A 22861-nucleotide genomic window follows, 5' to 3' on the forward strand; every position below is an offset into this window, starting at 1 on the left:
ATTTTTGCAGAATGTCTGGGAACTCAGGATTTGATATTAGCCTGTGCAAGGTTAGCAAAATACAAATTGAGCACTTCGGGAACACTGCAGCAGAGCCAAACTACACCACCTCTAGAACTTAAGATCCCAGAACTTTAACATCTACCTGGACTGTGTGCCGAGTGCATTTCTACTCAATAGTCTGAAACGTTAGACATTTAGATTACATCCCCTGCAAAATCACGTTTCCATCAAAGTTTTTTTTATGCCCATTTGAAGTATCACATTAGAAAAGGTTAATGGAAACTGCAAAATTCAAAATAACTTCCTCAATTAAAAAAAAAAAAAGAAAAAAGAAAAGTGTTTACACTCGCTTGAGGCGGTTTTTGGCTTTAGTGCAGTTATTATACTAAAAGGGAAATGGAATCCGTTTCCCAAATAAGTTCACCTTTCATGATGTATCGGCTGTTTTTGCTGTTAGAATAATTAGAAATGCATTTCTTTCTCTTTGTCTCCAGACAAGTAACATTGGCATTAATAGTTGACAAGTCAGAACAATTACAACTTGCCTGATGGCAACACTGTCCGGAGAACCTATTTAACCTGTGAAGCAGCTCAGAGCTCAGGGTGGACCTACTGGTGTAATGGGACACAGACAGAGTGCTGCCTTTAAGATACAGCTTTTCCTCAGAGCTGCAGTTTCGAAGCTTCCGAGCCCTCCCCAATGACTCCTTCAGACTAGCCAGTATCAATTAGAAAACACCTGGTGGAAATGAGCATCTACTGAGTTCATTATAGGAGCAACATCTAAGTGCATAACTGGTAAAAATGCTGTTAAGGGGTTAACAGACAAGCCATGTTCTGATGACTTCCTGAAAGCAGAACTTCCAAAGTGTTTCTTGAAGAGACAGAAGCTCAATTTCAAGGTATTAAATTACAAAGTCAAATTTCTTCTGTCATATTTCATTATGCAACATTTTAATAAGTGAAGCTAACAGTTACTTGATGCGCTAGAAAATGGCCAATACATAATCCTCCCCCTTTAAACATCACTTTTGGTCTGAAGTTTAACGTATGAAAGAGATGATAAATCAACACTAATATTTGTTCATATTGGCCTATTTATCAGATAATTCTGATGTGGTTTATACTGTCCAGTAATCATTGGAGAAAGGAGTGTTTCCAGGTGCTGTCAGATTAAAGCAAAGAGAGCTACAACCCTGCAAATATTGACGCTTCACAGGAGAAAAAAAAAGGTATAACGTATTCTTCAAAATGTAGGAACTGACCCCGCAAGTTACCACACAGACACACCACACACTCAGAGTTCAGCTGTTCAGAAAACATTTAATAGAGATGCACCCGTTTTAATGGTTTTCAAACTGCAGATAAAACATCAACAGGTTTCTTCAACTTTAAAAAAAATGAGTGAACAAACAAGAGAAACACCTTTCAGAGCAAATACCACAGGAATTAAAGGAGCATTCACACCAGTCCATTTTTAGTCCGCTTTAATCCAAATTCACTTTTTCTGACTAGAAAATCTAGTTGGTTTGTGGAGGTGTGAATGTGTGATCAAACTCTGATGTGGATCAAAAAGTGAAATCTGGTTCACCTAAAAACCTGTTTTGGTTCGATCAAAGTGAACCTGAATGTGTGCGGTTTGAATGGATTTGTAAATGCCAAGTGGACCACAGATCGCTCTAAAAGCAGGAAGTGGAGTATAGTGCAGGGCATTCTGGGTAATATACTGCCGAAACAAATGTGCACGTCCAGCGCTAGAGAAACGACATGTGGTCTTTTCCCAAAGTCAAATCCTACAAACACTGAAATGTGACACTTCTCCATTTGTTTAAATTTTGTGAAAAATGAAGCTGTGCTCAGTGGCTTGTTCTGAGGTTTTCTTCTTTCCTTCAGTGGTTCCTGGTGCAGCACCACCACAGGCGAGGAGGGGAACAAGTTTTTTCAAAGGGTTTGGTTTCAACCTTGATCCCCAATGGCACCAAGTCCACCTGACTATCAGGTGAGAAAACATCCAAATTTAAGCTAGTTTGTGAAACTATGTCCTGTGTATTTCTGCATTATAAGCTCGGTTTAAAAACTTCACTCCATTCTGCAGCCAAACTGGAGCCAATAGAAGGGATTCTGAGAATAAAAATAGCTACCTGTGATGGACTAGTGGATATAACTTTTACCATTTTCTAATTTGCAGTTACATAAATTGAACACCCACATTTAAAAAATCAATATGAAAACTCTTAATTCAGGGTTTTCATATCCTCCTTGCCTTGAGCTCTGTGTGTTGCCAACATTTGCTGCCTTCATCCATCACCCCCAACTTGGCACGCTGAATGCCACAGTTTATCTAACAATGTGCTCTGTGTGTGCTAAAAGCATGTGCACATGATAACACACACATTCAAACATGGGCATCAATAACATGTTACAAGTAGAGCCCACCACCCCAAGTTCACACATAAGGGAATGTTTTCTAGACGTTCATAGAGTTGCTCCACAGCTGCCATTCACACATACATTAGTCAGCAGGAGATTATTGGCTAGAAACTCATTTGGACAACTAGAAATATTACAGAGTAGAATCTGGGAGCAGGGCAGAGGAAGCAGGACATGGATGCCGAGTCAGTTAGCAGCGCACACTATTCTGTTTCTTTATGTGCATTAGGGCTGCAATGGTATCTGTACTGGAAATATTCATGCTCAGTACACACGCGTACCAAACAAATACAGTCCAGTTCTCTACTTGAACACATCCTGAACTCATCCAAAATGTTGATGCGTGATCTCTGTGCAGTGTTCTGAAGAGCAACATTAAGAAGTGCCACCAAAACAAAGAGAAGACTCCCCGCTGTCACTGAAACATTCAGGTTTGTCATGCAGCTGCAGAGGAGAAAGAAAGGTGGACAGAACCAGAACTTTATGTCAGCATATTTAAATAGTGTAAGTTATGCAGACCACTCTGCACTGAGCTGAGTAAACTACACACCTGGAACTGAATCAATCAGCTGAAGCCCAAATCCAGCTGCCTGCAGCAGTCAAACAAACTAAAACACTGCACTTTGTCAGATGCAATAACACACTGGTACTGTCTTAAAGCTGCAATATGTAACTTCTATTCTAGTCAGAATAAAAGTTAGCCTTTTATCACCTGAATAATATTTACAGGATTAAACATCTTAATAAACTCTAGAGAAACTCATCCATGCGTTTATCTGTTGATAACCGACAATGATTACTGCAACAGTTTATTCACAGGTTTGCCTAAACAGAAAAAATAAATTCTCCAGTGCAGCTGATACAGAACGTTGCTGCTGATGTTCTGACTTAAACCAGGAAGATAGAGCACATCACCCACTTCTAAAGTCCTTCCCTGAGAGAACAGACTTTAAAATATGGTTGTTAGACCAAACTAGACAAACACAATACTTTTTATGAGTCATATTCTGTTAACTTTGTGTCACAAAAGGACTCTGGCATTTTTGTTCTTAAACAACGTTTAAGACCAGCCACCCACGCTGAATATTAATGTTTCACTCAAATGCACTGATGTCACAAATGAGTCAGATATTGTGTCTTTAAATAGTCAGCTGTAATCCTTATCCAAGCTATGTGAGGGTTTTTTCCATTTCTTTCCAGAAGACCATATAAAGGTTCCGGAAAGTTACATTCCAGACCAAAAACATTCAGGAATCCATTGTGGAAACAGATTTATGTGGATAATTAATCTCAGATTGTGTCATAGCAAGTATTTGATAAAGGTATTGAACCATCACTCCAAACTTTAAAGAAATGTGTTCAACTAGAATGGATTTTAAATCAACTGCACTAATCCAGACTCCTACCGAGTGTCCAGGGAGGACAGAATACGTGACTAAAAAATGGGACATCATTTTCACTATTAACAGCAGATCTGATAATTCTTTCAGAACGATCATACTTTCTAACTTATAAATCATAATTAGAGGTGTGCCGATCGATCGGCCACCAATCATAATCGGCCGATTTCCGTGAAAAAGTATATGATTGTGATCGCCGATCACAGTCTCGTTACCGTTCACCAAAACAATCACATTTATCTCATTTCGCAGCTTGCGTGTGCAGCTCATCTCCTCTTTCCTTCACACTGCGCAAGTGCGCAGCAACAAATCCTGTCGTGTGGAACTTTAATGCTCTGAGTGAATGGGGAATTTTGCGTGTTGCGGTGGAAAATTACCTTGGGAGTGAAGCACGTCAAAATGCATCAACACAACGAAGATAATACATCCATCCATCCATCCATTTTCTTCCACTTCATCCGGGGTCAGGTCGCAGGGGCAGCAGCTTCAGAAGGGAGGCCCAGACTTCCCTCTCCCCAGCCACTTCTTCCAGCTCCTCTGGGGGAACCCCAAGGCGTTCCCAGGCCAACCTGGAAACATAGTCCCTCCAGCGTGTCCTGGGTCTTCCCAGAGGCCTCCTCCCGGTGGGTTGTCCCTTGAACACCTCACCAGGGAGGTGTCCAGGAGGCATCCTGACCAAATGCCCGAGCCACCTCAACTGGCTCCTCTCAACATGAAGGAGAAGCGGCTCTACTCCGAGTCCCTCCCGGATGACCGAGCTTCTCACCATATCTCTAAGGGAGAGCCCAGCCACCCTGCGGACGAAACCCATTTCGGCCGCTTGTATCCATGATCTCGTTCTTTCAGTCATGACCCAAAGCTCATGACCATAGATGAGGGTGGGAACGTAGATTAACCGGTAAATCGAGAGCTTCGCTTTTTGACTCAGTTCTTGTTAACAAGCACTTGACGGAGTTTGGCTACATCGAGGAACAAAAAGACATACGGAGCGGCCGGTAAAGCAGCACACAACTACCAACACTCACCCGGATTAGCATCACGGTCAGAAAGCTAAACAAATAAACCAAAAAATAATTCAAGTCTTTGAGCTGGTAGTGAAAGACGCTGGTTCTGCTCTCACTCTTGGGCCACCGCTACACGCTACTGGTAGTATTTATTTCACAGACGGAGCGCCGTTTCTGTTCCACCTGCAGTGAACTCTCACAACGAACCTCTGCTTAACGCTGCAACATGTAACTTAAGCAAAATATAAAAAGATTTTAGATATGTGTTAAAACTTTCGCCGTCCTAACACAAGACAGACAATTTCTGAAAAATAATAATTCTCCTCTGCCTCCTCCCTGTGTTCTGCAGAATTACTCCACTCAGTTAGAAACAGCCAATCAGAACCAGTATTAATCAGCTAGCCATACTATCAGGAAGTTATAATTTAGTAACTCAGGATTATTTATTTTAATGCAACCTGCATTTGATTTTGAATTAATCTCTCCTTTATTAATTGACATTATTTGATATAGGCAGATTTATTTGACTAATAATTTATGGAACAGAGAGCCTTACTGTTGAATATTATTTTATTGATTGCAGGTTTTTCAGTTGTCCTTTTGAATGAATAGCTGCTGTATTGTGCCTGTAAGTATTTTGTATGTTTATGTCTAAATTAGGTGAATTTATTGCCAGATAATTTTTTAATTTTGCCAGATCACTTAGTATCATTTCTACCTAAAGCGAAAAATTAACAGTCAATCCAGGCAATCGGCAGAGATCGGCCTCATTGGTGATCGGTATCGGAATCAGCAGCAAAAAACCTGATCAGAGCATCCCTAATCATAATAAATGATAACATATTATTTGCATAATACTTTTCTAAGCACTCAAAGACACTTTACATGAATTAAGTAAGGGAAAGCGGAGGAAGGAGAAGTGCCCTGGTTCCACCAGAATGTACCTTCTGTCACCAGCATGGCCTCCCTGGGCACACACATGTAGAGAACACAGAAGGATGGCGAAATATTTGGCTTTCTGCAGGTTTCATCAACTCAAATGACCACTATACTCACACCCATTTGCTGCACCCTAATGACTGGTTAACACTATTTATAACTGAGGGTACCACGCCAATCTCTGTATGTTCTAGACATATAATGTCAAGCAAAAAATATATATTTTTTAGTCTGATAATCCCACATTTTCAGCTGTATTTCCCTCCATAGTATCAACTGGTAAAATTTGTGTTTGAGCACCATGTTAAAGTCACTAAACCTATGACTTCAGGGTTTGTCTCACAAAAGCTAGCCAACAATTGTAAACGGCTAGTTAGCCGGTAGCTGTAACCGCCTCGAGTCACAGAACATTATGATGACGTCACGACTCAAAGAAATGTCTGACAGAAATGTCCTGGGAGAAAAAAAAAAAGACTACATAGAATATGGGTTTAAATAGTCCTTCTGTGGCAAAATTTAAGACATGTGGTTCACATTTCTAAAACAAGCTTAATTTTTTATGAATTTAAGACAATTTAGGGCATTAATTTTAGATACATGAGTTTAAGACTTTGTAAGACTGAGTGGACACAAGACATGTTAATCTTTCAGTGTCTAGCAATGATTCAATTACGATTTTTAGGGTCACTTTTCAAGTCAATCAATTTTTCTATTGAAAAGGTCTAGAAATTCTGTTTAAATTATGTAACTGATAAGATTAAATAAATAGAACATTCCATTCCATTGTTTTATTGCCCTCTTCAAATCCATCTTTAGGGAACAATTCTGCTCTGCCGGTGAAATCCTCAGCAGAGCATGAGGATTTCACCTCAGTAAGGGGGTTACCCTTACTGCATGGGTAAACCCTTAGGCATGCAGTAAGGGGTTACTGGTATGTTTAAAAAAAAAAACTATTTTAAACTATTTCATATATATAAAAACAAGCTTAGCCTGAGGCAGGAGGTAAGTAAGCCAGGCTTATAATACACTGGGGGAAACCCTGATAGGTAAGGGAGATTTGTGTGTGCCAGGAGAGGTGCTCTGTTTGAAAGATGTTATTGAGACGTTTTCATGGACCTTTGCCCACTTTTAGCACACCCAGTGAAGGCAGAGCTGATGAATCCCTGCTGCCTTACAGCTCCAGGAGACTCAATATAGATTATGAAACTTGTTATACAACATTAGTGGATATTTCATCAGGTAAAAAAAAGGGGAAGACTAAAATAATCTGCTCTGATACGAAGTCAAACCAAGTGTTCACCTTCTTTTGTAATGAATAAAAATCTCTAGCAATACCTGGAGTATTTTCTACTTCATCCCACCACTCTCTTATGTCCTGTCAACGACTTGTTACGCCTCCACCATTAAAAAAAAACAACAAAAAACTACACATCATACAGACTTTTAATGAACTAAATCGAAATCAAGGATTAATGTTTGTTCTATATTTATTTGTTTCTATTTGTTATTGGGCCTAATGAAGCAAGGTGTTTTCAAGCACTGTACTAAAGCCCATTTTGTCTGTCCCTTCACTATTCACAACACCGCCCAGCACTGGTTACGTAACCGCACTACTCCAACACGCCTCCTGTGTGATTTATTAAGGCCAAGAAATCACAGTGTCCTACATAGATAATGTGACTCAGCTTGCTGATCTGCAGCTCGCCATATTCCTGGGTCCTCACTGCTGCTGTCTGCTATATTGATAAACAAGGCAAGCACAACACAAATATATGCACATATGCATACAAACATAAATACATACATAAAGACAGACATGCATATACATTTAAACCTACAAACACACACATATATATATATATACATATATATATGTCTGTTAAATGGCATCCAAGCATTTCCCCATTTCATATTTGATTGCTTCTATAATGTTGAAACAGGAGTGAATCTTGAGTTGTTAGAAATGAATGTAGAGGGTTGCTAGTTTGAGGACAGGCCAGTAATGTGATCAGCATGTTTTTCCAAAACAGAAAATCAACTCTGGAAAGATCATCAGGGAGATTGATGTCCTCCAGTATCAGTGGCAGTCAACATGTGCAGCTGTGAGGAATATGGAGAAGAAACTGTTGCCTGGTAAAGACACAGCAGGAGAAAGAGACCCAAATCTAAGGGTTTTTTGGCCCACAAGTGACCTATGTCCAACTGTTTCATAGCAGTCGGAATGGCCAGATCCAGCCTTTTCACCAAAAAAATGTTTTTTTGTTTTGTTTTATTAATTTCTGCCACTTCCATATATGGAACTAAATTAGACATAATATACCCCATAGTTTTAAATGCATCTGAATGGTCTTTTTATATTTTATCAAACTTTTACGTAATTGACGTGAGACATGCGTTGTAACTCTGAACCAGAAGAAGACAGACGTAAACAATGGCTGAAAATTACATTTATTTTGATATTTTGAAACATCACATCCCAATCCCATCACTCATGGTTCTGTCTTCACATCCAAGCAGACTTCTCTACAGAAGCTGCAGTCAATATGCCATTAAACGTAATAGTTATGCTTTCTTTTCATTAGCTTCCTTCATGTTGTTATGACCAAGTGACGATAATATACAATTTTAAAATCCATCCATGGAAAGCTCCATCCATTCCATAAACAGAGTGCTGCTGTTTGACTACGTTCTTTTGTGCACACGGGTCGTTTTAAGGTCGTAAAGCGTTCACACAAGTCTGTTTGCGGTCGCATTTAATTGTAAGTATTGAAAACTACACAAAAAAAATCTGATTTCAGTTAAAAAAAAACAATCTGAATTGAGCATCAAGACCAGATGTGTGCTTGGTCTGTAAGCCAATCAGCTTATCTCCAGGCATCATTTCCCACCCAACTAAAAGAGTTAAAGCAGGAACGTATAAAACAATCCAACTGATCTTAATTCGATTAGAAACTTATGCACAACTATAAAACTTCCCCTGATCTGCTCTCATCCGATCCAGTGGGAGGACATCACACCAAAACCTTCTGCTCTTTCTTTAGATAACATGGAAAATAAAATGACATTTTCCAGTCTGTCATTATTTCCTCCTCCAAACTTGTGAACTTGTAATAATCGTTGCTCTCTGCAATGATCGCTGTGTTTACAACCATGTTGTATATCACACATGGTAAAACAACATGGAGCAGCGGAAGGAGGCGCTCGACTTGGAGCGTCTTGTGGACGGTGAAAGGTGTGTGCAAAAACAAATGTCTGAAAATCACATGACCACACATTGACACTTCGACTTCAGGCCGACCATGCTGGGCTCTTTAGTCAACACCCTGCCAGCAAGCCAGTATAACCAGTCAGTACATGTTACTATAACCAAAATATACCTCCTAGTAAATCTGTAACAAGAAAAACAGCTTTTTCTGTTAATCTAAGTCTTCCTTCATTGCTAAAAATGGCACTTAGAATACACGCATCAACAGCGGAGGTTCTAGTGAAAGCAAGAGCGCTGTCGTGCAACACAAATAACCTTTCAGCTAAATCACAGTGTGCTAAGCACTTTAACAGAATTTATTACAATATTTAACAAAATTTTGAAGCAGATAATTTGCCTAGACATTTTTTTTTTGTATTTTAGTTACCCCAGTTATTCGAGGAATTGTTTCAGTTTTTCACAACATTCAAGGTAGGGAGACCAAGACCACGGGATAGTCTGAGCTTTCAGCTCATGCTGCTGGGACTAGCTCCGCCCTAACGGGAACGCACCAAATGGACCTACAATGGGATGGTTTAAGTCCATCCCACTGTAGGTCAGTTGTATATGGGCAACCGACCAACAATTTGGTACACCATTTTAATAATGGTGTACCAAACCAACCCGACCAGAACCACACTGCTCAGTGGAAATGAGGCATAACAGTTCATAGTGTCTTACAGGTATAATACCACCTCCCAAGGGGGAGGAACCCGACCTTATCCACCTCTGCTGTGAGAGAGTTGACTGACAGACTCGCCAATCAGGTCACGTCTGCGTAGTTAACTATAGTCACCCAACTGTTGTGACTTTGTTGCTATACTTTTTGGACTATAGTCTGAAAAGTTATACTTTTCAGACTATACTTAGTCTGAAAAGGATTTTTTTTTTGTCTGAAAAAAATTTTTTTTTCAGACAAAAAAAAAAATTAACTGGCATCTGCAGGTCAGGCTTTTTAAAGATTGGTGATGAGATAGAAAACTGCCATCAGTGCCCTCTAGGGGTGGTGTTTGATCTTTCCTCTATAGAATTATAAATTTCTATTACAGTACCAGGAAATGGTTTAACCCAAATCATAATCATGTAAGTAACCATCCATCAGCTGTCTTAAATTGCCAGATTTAAATAAGAAAAAAAAAAACTGTATGGCCTTTCCAACAATTATTCACACACGTAGCATTTGTTCCATTGTAAAATTATAATAAATACACAATATGCAATCTGGTAAGAAATATTACACCCTGCCCTATTTTCTGTGCTTGTTGAGAAGAACTGAAAAGATTCCCTAAGATAATCTTTCAGTTTACAGCAGTGGTGAGTAATTCATTTTTCCAAAGGGCCACCTGGGGCCCTTTGCAAAGGCCCAGATCAATTAGCTCACTGTGCTTTTTAGTGTGAGCTGACATTTCAATGGGTAACTCATGTCTACAATGTGTTGACCAGTGCATTCACTTCTTATGCAAGCACACACACACACACACACACACACACACTAGACTGTTGAAAACATGGCAGTCAACCTTTTGTGCAAATAAAATCATTGGAAAAATTCAAAATAAAGCGATATATTTATATTTTCATGCAATGGTGGTTATTTCATATTTTAATTTGAACTCAAATTGTTTTTTCCCCCCATCGTTCACAGACTAAAGGTTTCACGAAAATGTGATCTAAGGAATCACATCATTAATTATCCTGTTCATATTTGATAAATTTAAAGTATCTTGAGTCTTGAACTAGACATACACAATTGCAGTCCAGACTCAAAAGTCCAAAGCAGATGCCAACTTCAGTAACATTAACAATTAGCGGCTGACTAGTTGAGGCATTCCAAGAGTGCTTAAATGCAGAATTCCCACCTTGTCTGTCACTGTTACCACGTTAACAGGGCTGAAGCTTCTTCTGTAATTTCATTACAGAGTTGTGATTCAGCCTGACAGGAAGCCTTTCATAAATGAGTATCGGCACAACAATTCGAAACCTGCTTTCCTACTTTCAGAAGATATAATGATCACAGTTGAAAAGCTACACTCCTATTTATTAACGACTTCCACTAGGATTATTTAGAAACATCTCAGACAAAAAAAAAAGACTAAAATCATCTGGCTTCTTAAAGATCGGTGATCAGCCAGAAAACTGCCATCGGTGCACACCTATTTCACAAAAAATTTCTTTTTACTCATTTATTTTATTACTCTATTCAAACAATATCTACTTGTTTTGGGTTGATTGGGTCAAAATCACTCATTTAATAAGAGTCAACTGGCTCAAAAATGTTTTAACACCCAAAGGAATAGGAAAATTGTATACTAAAAAGTTTAAAGAAAATATCTGCTTAACTTTAACAATTATGTGCTAAATGTAATAATTTCTATGACCATTTATTGCTATGAATATACTTTACACAAAAAACACAACACATACACAACTGGTTAATTGCATGGGCATGACATTGTTTACAAGTACAATAGCATTACTGAAAGCACAAAACATCACTGCATTAGTATGAGTTGGCAAAAGAAGGTGCAAATTGACCGAATAATAGAATACTCGCTTTAAACCTCTAAAATTATCAAAATAAAAACAGATGTCCATATCTGCTACATGATCACAACAATTAATGTGTTCGAAATCCACAATGCTGTGGGCTTTAAACACATTCTGTTAGTTGGTAACAGAGTTACAGAAGGCTTATCTGGGACTAGTACATTGTGTCACTGAGTTGAGATTCACAAGGTTGGCAAGTGGCCATCTCAGCTGTGTGTGTATGAATATGAGTGTGTGTTGTGTGTGTGTGTGAGAGAGAGAGAGAACATTTGTGTGTATTCACCCCTCCCCCACTGCTCTTACAACTTTAAAGCCGCCAACAGCACTGCACTCTAGTAAACTTTCATCAACCTAAAAGGAAGGTAATTAAGTGGATGGTGAAACTTTTTAGGTCAAAGTGCAACCTTAGTTTAAGAGGTTTTAAAGCAAAAAGCAGACAAGGATAACTGTTGTTTTCAAACTGTGAGCTACTAAAAATGTATTTATTGACACTTGATCATTAAAATGCCTGGTATAACATTAAACTGACTTATCTGTGAAGACAATGCACACATTAATGCCTTGTGGAAGTCATTCAAATCTTGTAAGTTGAAAAAGCAAAAAGTTGCCAAGTACAAGGCCAGCTTGAACACAAGCATTTAATTTGAGAGCAAAACTCCACCAACAGTAACTACATGTTCGAAACATTCTCTAAATGACTGAGGTTAAAAATGACAACAGAGGGTTTCATTTACAGCTAGCAGGAAGGAAGGGCGCGCTCACAAACACAAACCACACACGGGAACTGCTCAGCGAACACGTGCACAATACGCGCGCGCCTACTCACGCGCTGATGTTGCCCATCCCCCACACAGAAACAAAATGTTGAAATAAACACCGAAAACAACGTTATAATGCGCCCAAACCTTAACTGGACATTCACACAGCACCGCTGCACATCGGGTTATAAGTTATAACGGCAATAATAAAGCCAAAATATGATAAACACTCACCTAAAGCTCCAAATCACACAAGGGGGGAGGGGGTGCCTTCTCCTCTGTGCTCCTAATATGGAATCTCCTCCACTACCACCGCTGTTTTCAAGCTCTAATTAAACCCCGAAAAGAGCGTTATAACGGCCTTCGGAACAGGTCAACCGGTAGCTGGAATCCCCAGTGAGCGATGTGTTTTGAATATACGGGCATATATAGTGATAAATCCCCTTAAAATTGAGCTGGGTGTACAGTCGGGTCTTGAATGTAGTGTTGCTCGCTAGTAGAGAAAAGAGCCAAACGGTTCCGTAGCAGCCAACGGCTTCAGACTGAAACACAGAGCAGCTGACCTGCCAGGCGAAAATGAGGTAGGCCTGAGCTCTTCTCTGCAGGAAGCACACTCCAGTCACATAAACATCAAAATGGGTGTCGCAGTATGAGAAAGGATTGTGCTGTCAGGGTGGGGGTTGGCGTTAGCTGCTTAATAATAATTTAAAAAAATATTGTGGTAAAAGCAATTGGCCTTATTTAACACTACGTAGTCTAAAATCTTTTTTTTATTGTTTTTTTGGCACTCTATACATTTCTATTAAAACAAAATCTTCACAACTATATGTTTTGGTTTGTGTTTTCTTGTTTACTTACATGCATTTTATTTTGTTCTTTTTTTTTTTTTTTACACAAGTAAAAAATAAAACACACACACACACACACACACACATGTTTGCGTGGCTATCTTTGTGGGGACTTTCCATTGACTTCCATTCATTTCTACAGCCTAAACCTTACCTTTACTCTTTTCCTAACCCTATCCATCACATACCTAACCCTAACCCTAACCAAAACTCAATTCATACCTTAGCCCTAAATCTGACCCCTGACCCAAAAACAGGGTTTCCCTTGTGGGAACCAGGCTTCGGTCCCCACAAGGAGCAATTGGTCCCCACAACGTAGAATATGTCAGGAAAATCATCCCCACAAGGTATTACAAACAAACGCGCGCACACACACACACACACACACACACATATATATATATATATATATATATATATATATATATATATATATATATATATATATATATGTGAAAATTAATATGCAGAAGTAGCACACACAAACATACACATCATTCTGCATTTTTTTCTAGTCTGGTTCTGTGAGAGGTTATAAAAAGCATTATCTTGCGTACTATCAGTTTGTCTTCTTACCGTTTCCGTATATTACGTATATTGCCATGCACAGTGTGTTGGTGTAACAAAATAAGCTTGTTTTGTTCACCAGTTGTTCTAAAAACAATTGGTGAACAATTTTTTCATGTCATCTGAGCACATTTGGATATTAGCATTTAGATGTTTGGACAATATGTGATCATTTGTTAATTTGTTATTTATATATATATAATTAGTCTGGAAAAGACTACTGTTGTGTTCAAAAGTGGAAATAGTGAAGTTTGCCTGTCACCAAAGCCATTCAAGCCTTAAATAGCATCTCAATCCTAAACAAATAGTAACAGCACAGTTGCTCTGACGCTAATCGGGACATGCTTAAGGGGACACAGCCCACAATAAATATCTTTGTTGTTGAGCTCATATGTCTATTTATTCAATAATTTAGCAGAAATAAGGTTTTTTAATATTGGAAATGTTTATTCTGTCAAAATATGGTTTTCAATTAAAATGCGATTTATTTTTGATTAATTACAAACTTTGTAATTAGCTCAATGAAAGATTTCAATTGAGTACCACTACTAATATGGTGGTGCATTTATAACATTAATTGCCCCTCACCCGCATAAGGACAGCCAGACACAGGCACACACATAGTCTTCAGAATTAAGAAGAAAAATTGTTGGCTACTCATGTTTGATTTAACTGAAATCGTATGCTTATCAGTATGCTCGAACACACATGCACTTGTACAGATAAGGCTTGGCTGAGTCAAAGAGACATGCAAACATTGACAGAATGCCTCGGGCTGCTTCGTAGAGTGAACTACGGTGTGGCTGTAATAGAGGAGTGGAGGATGGGTAATAGCACAGGGACTGCAGGAAATTTTAACTTTTACTTTACATTGCCGCGATGGGTCCACCATTCAACATCCATCCACACCTGCTTCTCCTTGCATGGTCTCATCTCCAGTGAATATTGGGTGAGAGGCAGGGAGAAATCTTCAGTCCATCACAGACCAATCAAAATGACTTCAGCATATATGATTATGCCAATATTTACTATAGATATCTGAATTTCTAGATTAGGAAGGCAATTGTCTGGTTTTATTAAAGTGGATGTGTTTGACAATATTGTCTCATAACATAACTTGTTATAACAACTGAATGTCCATATTAAGCTACAAAATAAGGATTTTACAAATAAAGCTTGAAACATATCACTCATTTTTATTTTTGTACTTTTTGAGTCATATATTGTTTTTGCTTTTATTATTCACTTATATATCATATATCTTATATGTTGATGTTTTGCAATGTCTTGCAGACTTTGCTTCATAAGGAGATTGTTGAGCCTTTTGGGAAGTATTAAGCCATCTGCTTTTTTTTCATGCAATATAGTTGCAGGTATGATCCCTTTTCAATGCTGGCTCATGGTCAAAATCAAAAATCAGGCCAGCCATATTCTGTGCAGATAAAACCAAACCAAAGGTACCCAACTCCAGTCTTCAAGAAGTACTCTATTTCAGCTTTTCATTGACACTCCTCTTTAACACACCTGAATCAAATGGTTCTCATTTTAATTCTCAAAGACTGGATCTGGGCACACCTGAATAAAGCAGAGTCAATGCTGAGTGCCACACATAAAACGTGTGTTGTAGAAATCCATCCGTTCTAAAGGGAGGAACATATCGTGAGTCATACGGTTGTCATAGCCTGTTCTGCAACAAAACCCTTAGTTAATGTAACTAGTTATCAAGACGTGGCATTGGATCAGAGGTCAAACTAATCCCAAACAAATTTGAGGAGAAGACTGTCCACATCAGGACCTTAACATGGTGAAGGTAGTTCATAGAAGTTTGTGCCATGTGGGTATGGATCGTGCTGAGAGAGTGGTCAGAGTGGTCTTAGGAAGTGAGAACCAAGCTGCACTCTAAGACGTGTTCTGACAGGGTGGCAGTCACCAGCGGTGACCTGGAGTCATAGCCAACAATGATTGGAGTAACACCGGTGGGTTGACAGGAATGGTTCTTTTCTATTTTGGACTCAGACAACAATCATATGTATAAATGCACAACCAAGGAAGCTCATATCTGAACATGAAACATGAAACATGAAACATGAGACATGGTCTTTAATCATCAATACATGCCTGCAATTGATGCAAATCCAAACATTTGCCTTTGTTCTAATGACCACAGAAGAGACAGTGAACCAGTCTGCCAGCTGTTAAGAAATATATCGACTTCAAAGGTGTACATAAAAAGTTCAGCACCCGTGTCTGAATCGCACAAACACGTATTTTGGGGTTCTGTCATCTCTGGCAATATTGGTGAGGTCTGACTGGAGCAACTAACTTCCCTTTGACCACTTCTCAGAAGCTGCACACCTGAGAATTCCACTTTTAAAAGCCTCAAACAGCATAAACATTCACAAGACAAGCAATACTTCTTCCCACCGCAGGGATAGTTAGTGTTCAAACAATAAAAAGGTCTCAACAAAGCATGGCTCCATAATATGTCTCCTTACAGTAATGGCTGTCGTCTACCTAGTGAGTTATAATTTACCCTCTGCAGCAGAGCCTGGAATAGAACGCTTGGCTGTTTCTGTTAACTGATTAAATTATTTAACGCAGCAGAGATGGAGACAGAAAGGGGGGAAAGATATTGCAAGGTGTCTCTGTGCGGTTTGTGTGTGAGCAGGGTAGAGGAAAAACAGAAAGAGATGAGTTACTCTTTCATGAGTGTTTTTGTGTGCTGACCATTAAAAAGGGGAACTGCACAGCGTGTTCTGCATCATCAGGCTGATAAGACAAAAGGGGAAGTTGGTCCATCTAATAAGCTCATCGATCCCAGCTCACCCAGTTCACATTTATAACTAGACAATCCAGCTTGGACAAAGACACAGCCTGCTGAGTGAAGAAAAACAAACAATACCAATAAAATAAGTAAATGAAAGCAAAACTATTGATCATTCTCATTGCATTATTATTGAAAGATTTTATCTCAATTTTATGTGAATCTGCTTTGAACCAGAGACCTGTATGGTTGTGAAATTTCAAAACAGATTTTTTTCCCTATATGGTTTATAATGAGATGTCAAAGGAAGTGTTGGAGTAAATTGAGTTTTCTCCAGCGTTAGAGTATACACCTGCAGAGCCTCTTTCTGCTGTGCATTACTAGCTGCTGATCATAAAACTGCACAAATTGGAATTCCGTAATAAATATGCTCAATAGAATAAATAAAAAATAAAAAAAACGTTTTATATGAAAAAAGGTTTTTGCGGCAGGATGAAGTGGTTTTTCAGCCATATTGTATTTGGTGAATTTACCAAGACTGTAATGGAAATTATGGTGCCAGCCTACTGACATGGGAGAAACATAAAAAACAAAACAATCATGGCCATGACCTAATATCTTGTGATAATGACTTGTTTATTTTGTGGGAACCACATAATTATAACAAGCACAAATTGTTCATTTTCTCCCATGTCACCAGACAGACTCCGTACGAAACGTTTTTGGCATCACATCTCTTAATAGGCGAATCCAGCTTGGACAATACACATCTGGCTCCACCGGTGGTCTCACAGAATCACACAACTCATCTACAGTGGAGTTTGTCATTCCAAAGTGTTGAATCCATAGCTCAATCAAAATGGCAGACTACAGTTTTGAATATGTAGTCACTCCCAAGTTTAAGGAGCTTGTTGCTCCAATGCCTCAATGAGACACTGACAACTGAGGAGAGGCAGTTCTGTGGCTGAACTTGTTCATTTATCATGTGAACAAACACTTTCATAAACAAATTTCTAAATTTGGCAATTATGAAACTAAACACTTTTTTTGTTTCTATTAAAAATGAGCATTTTGCACTCATTTGCAATTGCCTGAAAGAGAGTTACTACATTTTCCCTTATACAGGAAAAACAGATTTAGCTTAGGTAATTTAGTTTCTATTGCAAATAACAGACACAAGCTGTGTTTCCATTACAAAACTTTGTCAGTATTCTGCTAATGTAAAAAAAACAAAATACACAATTTTGCAATTGTGGTGTTTCCATTAAATAAGAAGCACAATTTAAATCCTGTTTGATTAAGTTTATTCATGCAATGCCATTAAAAAACATGCTGTGCCGTGGTTCCTCCATCTACTTCCTGTCATCTTCTTCATGATTTGCACCAGCGGCAACATCCAGTTGTTGATCATGTGATTCGTGATACGAAAAAAGTGTTTCCATTGCAGTTTTGCGAAAGGAAACAATTTTTATACAGCCGAAAAAACACTTCTTTCTACCGCCAAAACTTTTTTTTTTTTTCATATAACAAGAGCTGTTTTCTGAACTGGCATGTTCCTGTTAAGCAAATGTCAAATTGTGCAATTATATGGTTAATGGAAATGCAGCTACAGAGCAAGACTATAAACAGTGTAAATTTAAATGGTTACCCTGCCACGTAAAACTATACAGCTTCCTAAAAATTAGTCTTCTCCCATATTATTCATTTTCCTATATTAAATGTTCTATTCTGACAATCTGAAAATCTGACTAAACTCATTCTCATTTGATTCTGATTTAAATTGGGTTCCAGGATGCTAAACTAAGCTGGTAATCCTGAACAGCAGCTGCAAGGCTCCCCCAAACATCCCAGCGATGCCATGTGACAGGTTATGATAGACTTCCATAAAAGGAAACAGCTCTGTGGGGAAGACTCTGGAAAAATAACCCACTGAAGTCGTGTCGTGGCTCATCCCTCACAATGTATTACTTACCGTAGTTCCTTCAAAGAGGTCTGCAAGAAAGCTGCACATTAATCAAAGTCCAGCATATACACTTCATGCACAGCTGTGGTTTCAGTTTGGAGCAAACCTGAGATAAACCAGGCTGTGTTTGCTTAAAAGTTGATGCAATGAGGCTGTTATTGTCTGCTGGTTAGTTTGGCATGCAGTCAGTCAGTATCCAAAGGGTTTTTGTTGGTGATATGGAGTGAGATGGTAAACACATGTCCTCAACCAAAGGCAGCAAAGCCCTCTGTGTTTATCCTGAAATAAAATGGGCTGCATGTTCCCCCAGTGCATGCGTGGGTTTTCCTCAGGGACTCTGGCTTCCTCTCACAGTCCAAAAACATGCATTTCCAGTGTTTTAGTGAGCTCAAAAATGACTGCTGGCATGGATGTGGGTGAATATTCAAGCCAGAATCTGGAATAGTGTTTTTTTTAAAACTTTGACTTGTAGAGTTTTCAAAAAGTTAGGACTGAAAACAGCAGCCCTGTTTTTCTTGCTGAGGAATTGTGGGATCTGGCTAACCTAGCGGCCCCCAGGACAGACCCTCAGTCCCATCTATTCACTGCAGATCCTAACTGCACGCTGACGGATGGGCTGTCATGGCCTATACAAATAGGTACAAAGATGGTGCATGGAAGTGAGTGGAAGAGCACTGTTACTGTTTTCAACTCATTGCAGAGATCACAGTCAAACTGTTCAAATTAAACAAAATTGGTGTCCAATATTTTGCTGGTTTGTGCTTCAATTTTTTTGTTTGTACCCCCCCCCCGTCACGGCTCCCATGAACAAAACCAAACAAGCTTGATATAAATTTATTGTGCTACATTTGTTCAGCTAAAATACTTGTAGCACAGTCAGTGGCGGCTCCAGGGGGGCTCTAGAGGGTGGTATAGCTCCCCCTGGAAAAGTCATAGCACCCACATAGCACCCTCAGAAAAAATTAGATTTTTTTTTTCATCTGATTTAACATTACATATATGTAGTTGTTGCGGCATTTTCATCAAAAGACACAAAATAAAAATAAATTATTATATACTAAGTTAAAAAAAAACAAACAAAAAAAAACATCCCACAAGAGGATTTGTCTGCGTATTATCACTTCCAGGAAACAATTGACATGATGCCGGCTCCGCCCCCATGCAGACGTGGAGCAATCCTCCCCCAATCATTCCAAGGTATTTGTCAGCAACTGACCAATTTTTCAGAACGTGTACGTCCCATATGTAGATGAACTGACTTGATGATACTGACAGTGTTTATCATAGCAAACTACCATGTTAGTCAGCACGAAGCCAGTAGCATAACATTTTTCTTTAAATCATAATAGTGATAGTCAAATCAAGCTCTGTAGCGTTTAATTAGACAATTAAATAAAGTTAAAAAACAAAAAAAACAAAAAAACAAAAACAAATATGACAATATGACCCTTTGCACGTGACGTCACTGTCTCCACCACGATGGATGTATAAAGCCTGCCAAAATATGTACATGTGGTAGCCTAATATCGTTTTTATTTAGTTGATTTCGCAGTAAAATGGTGACAAGGTGCTGCGCGGTCGGCTGCACAAACAGACAAGGGACAAAACCAAGCTTGTCATTTTATTTTAATGAGGAAAGATGCGGCAGTCATTATGACTGACGGCTGCTATCCAGCTCTTGGTGTAACCACGGATTTACAGCTAACACTTTATACAAGGCAAGAAGATTAACGTTCATATACTTTATAAGTATGATTAGAAAAATATCAAATATCGCATTATGGAGAAGGTACGAGTTTAACTATCAGTAACCATGGAAACAGTGCCACGCCGTCATGTAGCCTAACAACTATAGAAAAAAATGAGTAGCGTCTCGTCTTCTGTACGTTTTTAAGGCTGCTCCGGTTTAACCCTTTGAAGTCGGTGGCGGGCATCGACTTCAAAGGGTTAAGGGGAAACGCTGTTTATGACATTGTGACATAAATCATGTGGTGTGAATTCAGGCAATTTGATCAACACGTCAAGCAGGATGAGGTTCGGGTCGGTTTCTAAGCTAGCTTTTTCAGGCTTCTTTAAATACCGCCGTGTATGAAGCCCAACCAGGTGTGTTACGTTCACAGACAAATTAGCTCGACCCTAACAAGTAGAAACCATGAATAAACTGACAAAAACAACTTTAGCCGCTCAGTTCAATACTCCCGATTCTCAATCGGGAGTATTGATTCCAATGTACATCATGGCGCTTCGAATGATTAAGTGACTAGTAGCAAAGGGTCAATACTAAGGTATCCCCTTCGTCATAAATGCTGTTTTAACCTAAACAATGTAATATTATCTGGAAGTAATCTGGCTAATGACTCAAAGCTTTAGGCTGACGTCTAAGCGTCAAATAAATGCAAATCAGTCTGAAAAATAACAATACTAGCACCCTCAGTAAAATGCCTTGCTCCCCCTTAGTAGCACCTACAACTGAGGACAGTTGACTTTTACTGAGAAGCTGACTTTGCTGCACCAAAATAAGCTTCTGTCTAATTCATTAAACTTGGCTAACTGTAATCCTGTTCTTACAACTGAGAATAAATTTGCTTAATCAAGTCCAAATTCATTTGAAAACTATATACCTTTCTTTTAATACAGCAATGGTAAAAAATCCTTTTTTAAAGTTGTAGATCTATGAAAAATAACACATTGCTTTACTACAATAAAGAAAAAAAATGGACTACTTTCCTTGGTTGAAATATTTTGCATTTAACTTGTTGAAGAGCAAGCAAAAAAAAGAAAAAAAACTCTTATTTTCTTGGCCCTCGGGACGTTTTGGCTCAACAATTTTGGCCCACATGATAAAAAGTTTGGACACCCCTGGTCTGAGCTATAGACCTTAACTGTTATCTCTGGCTGGAAGAAGAAACCTATTAATGTCTGCAGTGACGGGTTTCAGTTAGAATGTGCTGCAGCCACAGGAGCTCTTTACAGTCCCCACCTATGTTTAAATCCAACCTTCATTTCAAATGGTCACTGCTCCTCTTTGGAGGCAGAAGAAAATTGTTCTGGGAAAATAAGAAATAGAAATAGAAATGGAATTGGATGTGGTTGCTATAGCTATGATCCCCCACCCCCATACTGAGCTGCACTCAGCCTCAATGACTGATAAAGTGTCTTGTGATTGAATTCCTTGTTCAAAAACAACCATTTCCCCCCATAAAAATAGGCCTGAGAATGAGTTTTATTATTTATTAAAACATTTAAAGAAATTGTTAATGTACATGTAGAGGAGGAATAAAAAAAACAAACAACTGCAGCAGCTGCTGCTTTTTTGTTACAGGAATGCATCAGTTAAATGGTGAGAAGTCCTTGGGATGGAGGGCATGCAAAATGTGTTTGAGGCGAGGAAGGCAGAGTGAAAAGAAGAACTCAGCGTGAATAATAAATGGTGTGTGGGAGCAGCTCAGATGTGTAAATCTTTATGGATCTCACTAAAACACTCATACCATGGAATAGAGAACAGCTCTGGCCGACTGTATCTGGAAAACATGCAGAGAGTTGTACTTTCACATGTTACAGGGAACAACTGTTCCATTAGAACAAATCAGCGTGAGTGACTAAAGACATGTTGACTGATGTGCTGCAGTGAGAGAAAATGACATCTGTTTGAAACAAACAGTTGCAATTACATCATTAAGTCAGACTTATTGATTGTATTGATTACATGGCATAGAGTGTCTGTAACTCACACTGTCATAAGGCTTTTATTAATCATTACTGTAATACTCACTTGAATTTATCAGTGGATTTTACTAGGATGAATGATTGCACAACACACAACTTCATAGATTTCTGAGGTTGGGGCTCCTAATGCTAGCCTGCATTTTTCATTCCAAATAAGAATTTTAAAATGTCATGAAAGGTGATATTTGGAAACACTTTGATGAAGATATCAGTACTGATAAAAACCATATTGTCCACACTCCTCTATTTTTCATCTGTGAGCTTTTAGCCATGTTATTGCTTTGAGACTCCATCCAGTAGGCTGACTGCTCCACTGGAATGCAAAGAATGAGCTCATGTCCCTTGAAATATCCACTGTGTGCAGAATTATGAGACAAGTTGTATTTTTACAAGTTATTTTTTAAATATTGAACAAAAGTGTTCCAAAGTGTTAATGACTCTCCGACCTGAGTATCTGAGGAAATCATGGGGAGATTTTATCTTTTAAAATAATTTAAAATAGTTTATTTTTTAATGTACCAGTAACACCGGACCACATGCGTCTCTGCTGCGCTGAGCATTTCACCGGCAGCACTAGCGGAACAAGTCAGCGTCGGGCCATGGCGCGGGGCCAATGACCGGGCCCCTGACGAATGACCGGACCCCTGGACCCCTGACGTGTATCACCT

At 38.8% G+C, this 22861-nt stretch overlaps 1 protein-coding gene across 2 annotated transcripts in view; it reads right to left on the reverse strand.

The window, feature by feature from the left end:
* tbl1xr1a (TBL1X/Y related 1a) overlaps window positions 1-12941 on the reverse strand; it is a 59749-nt gene extending 46808 nt beyond the window's left edge. For both annotated transcript variants that reach the window (XM_007554648.2, XM_007554647.2), the window contains exon 1: window positions 12560-12941. The gene's annotated coding sequence lies outside the window, so the exon portion shown is untranslated. The remainder of the gene's footprint in view (window positions 1-12559) is intronic.
* Window positions 12942-22861: the final 9920 nt, after the last annotated feature.

Source organism: Poecilia formosa, unplaced genomic scaffold (assembly GCF_000485575.1).
Source record: "Poecilia formosa unplaced genomic scaffold, Poecilia_formosa-5.1.2 Scaffold65, whole genome shotgun sequence".
NCBI classification, from domain to species: domain Eukaryota; kingdom Metazoa; phylum Chordata; class Actinopteri; order Cyprinodontiformes; family Poeciliidae; genus Poecilia; species Poecilia formosa.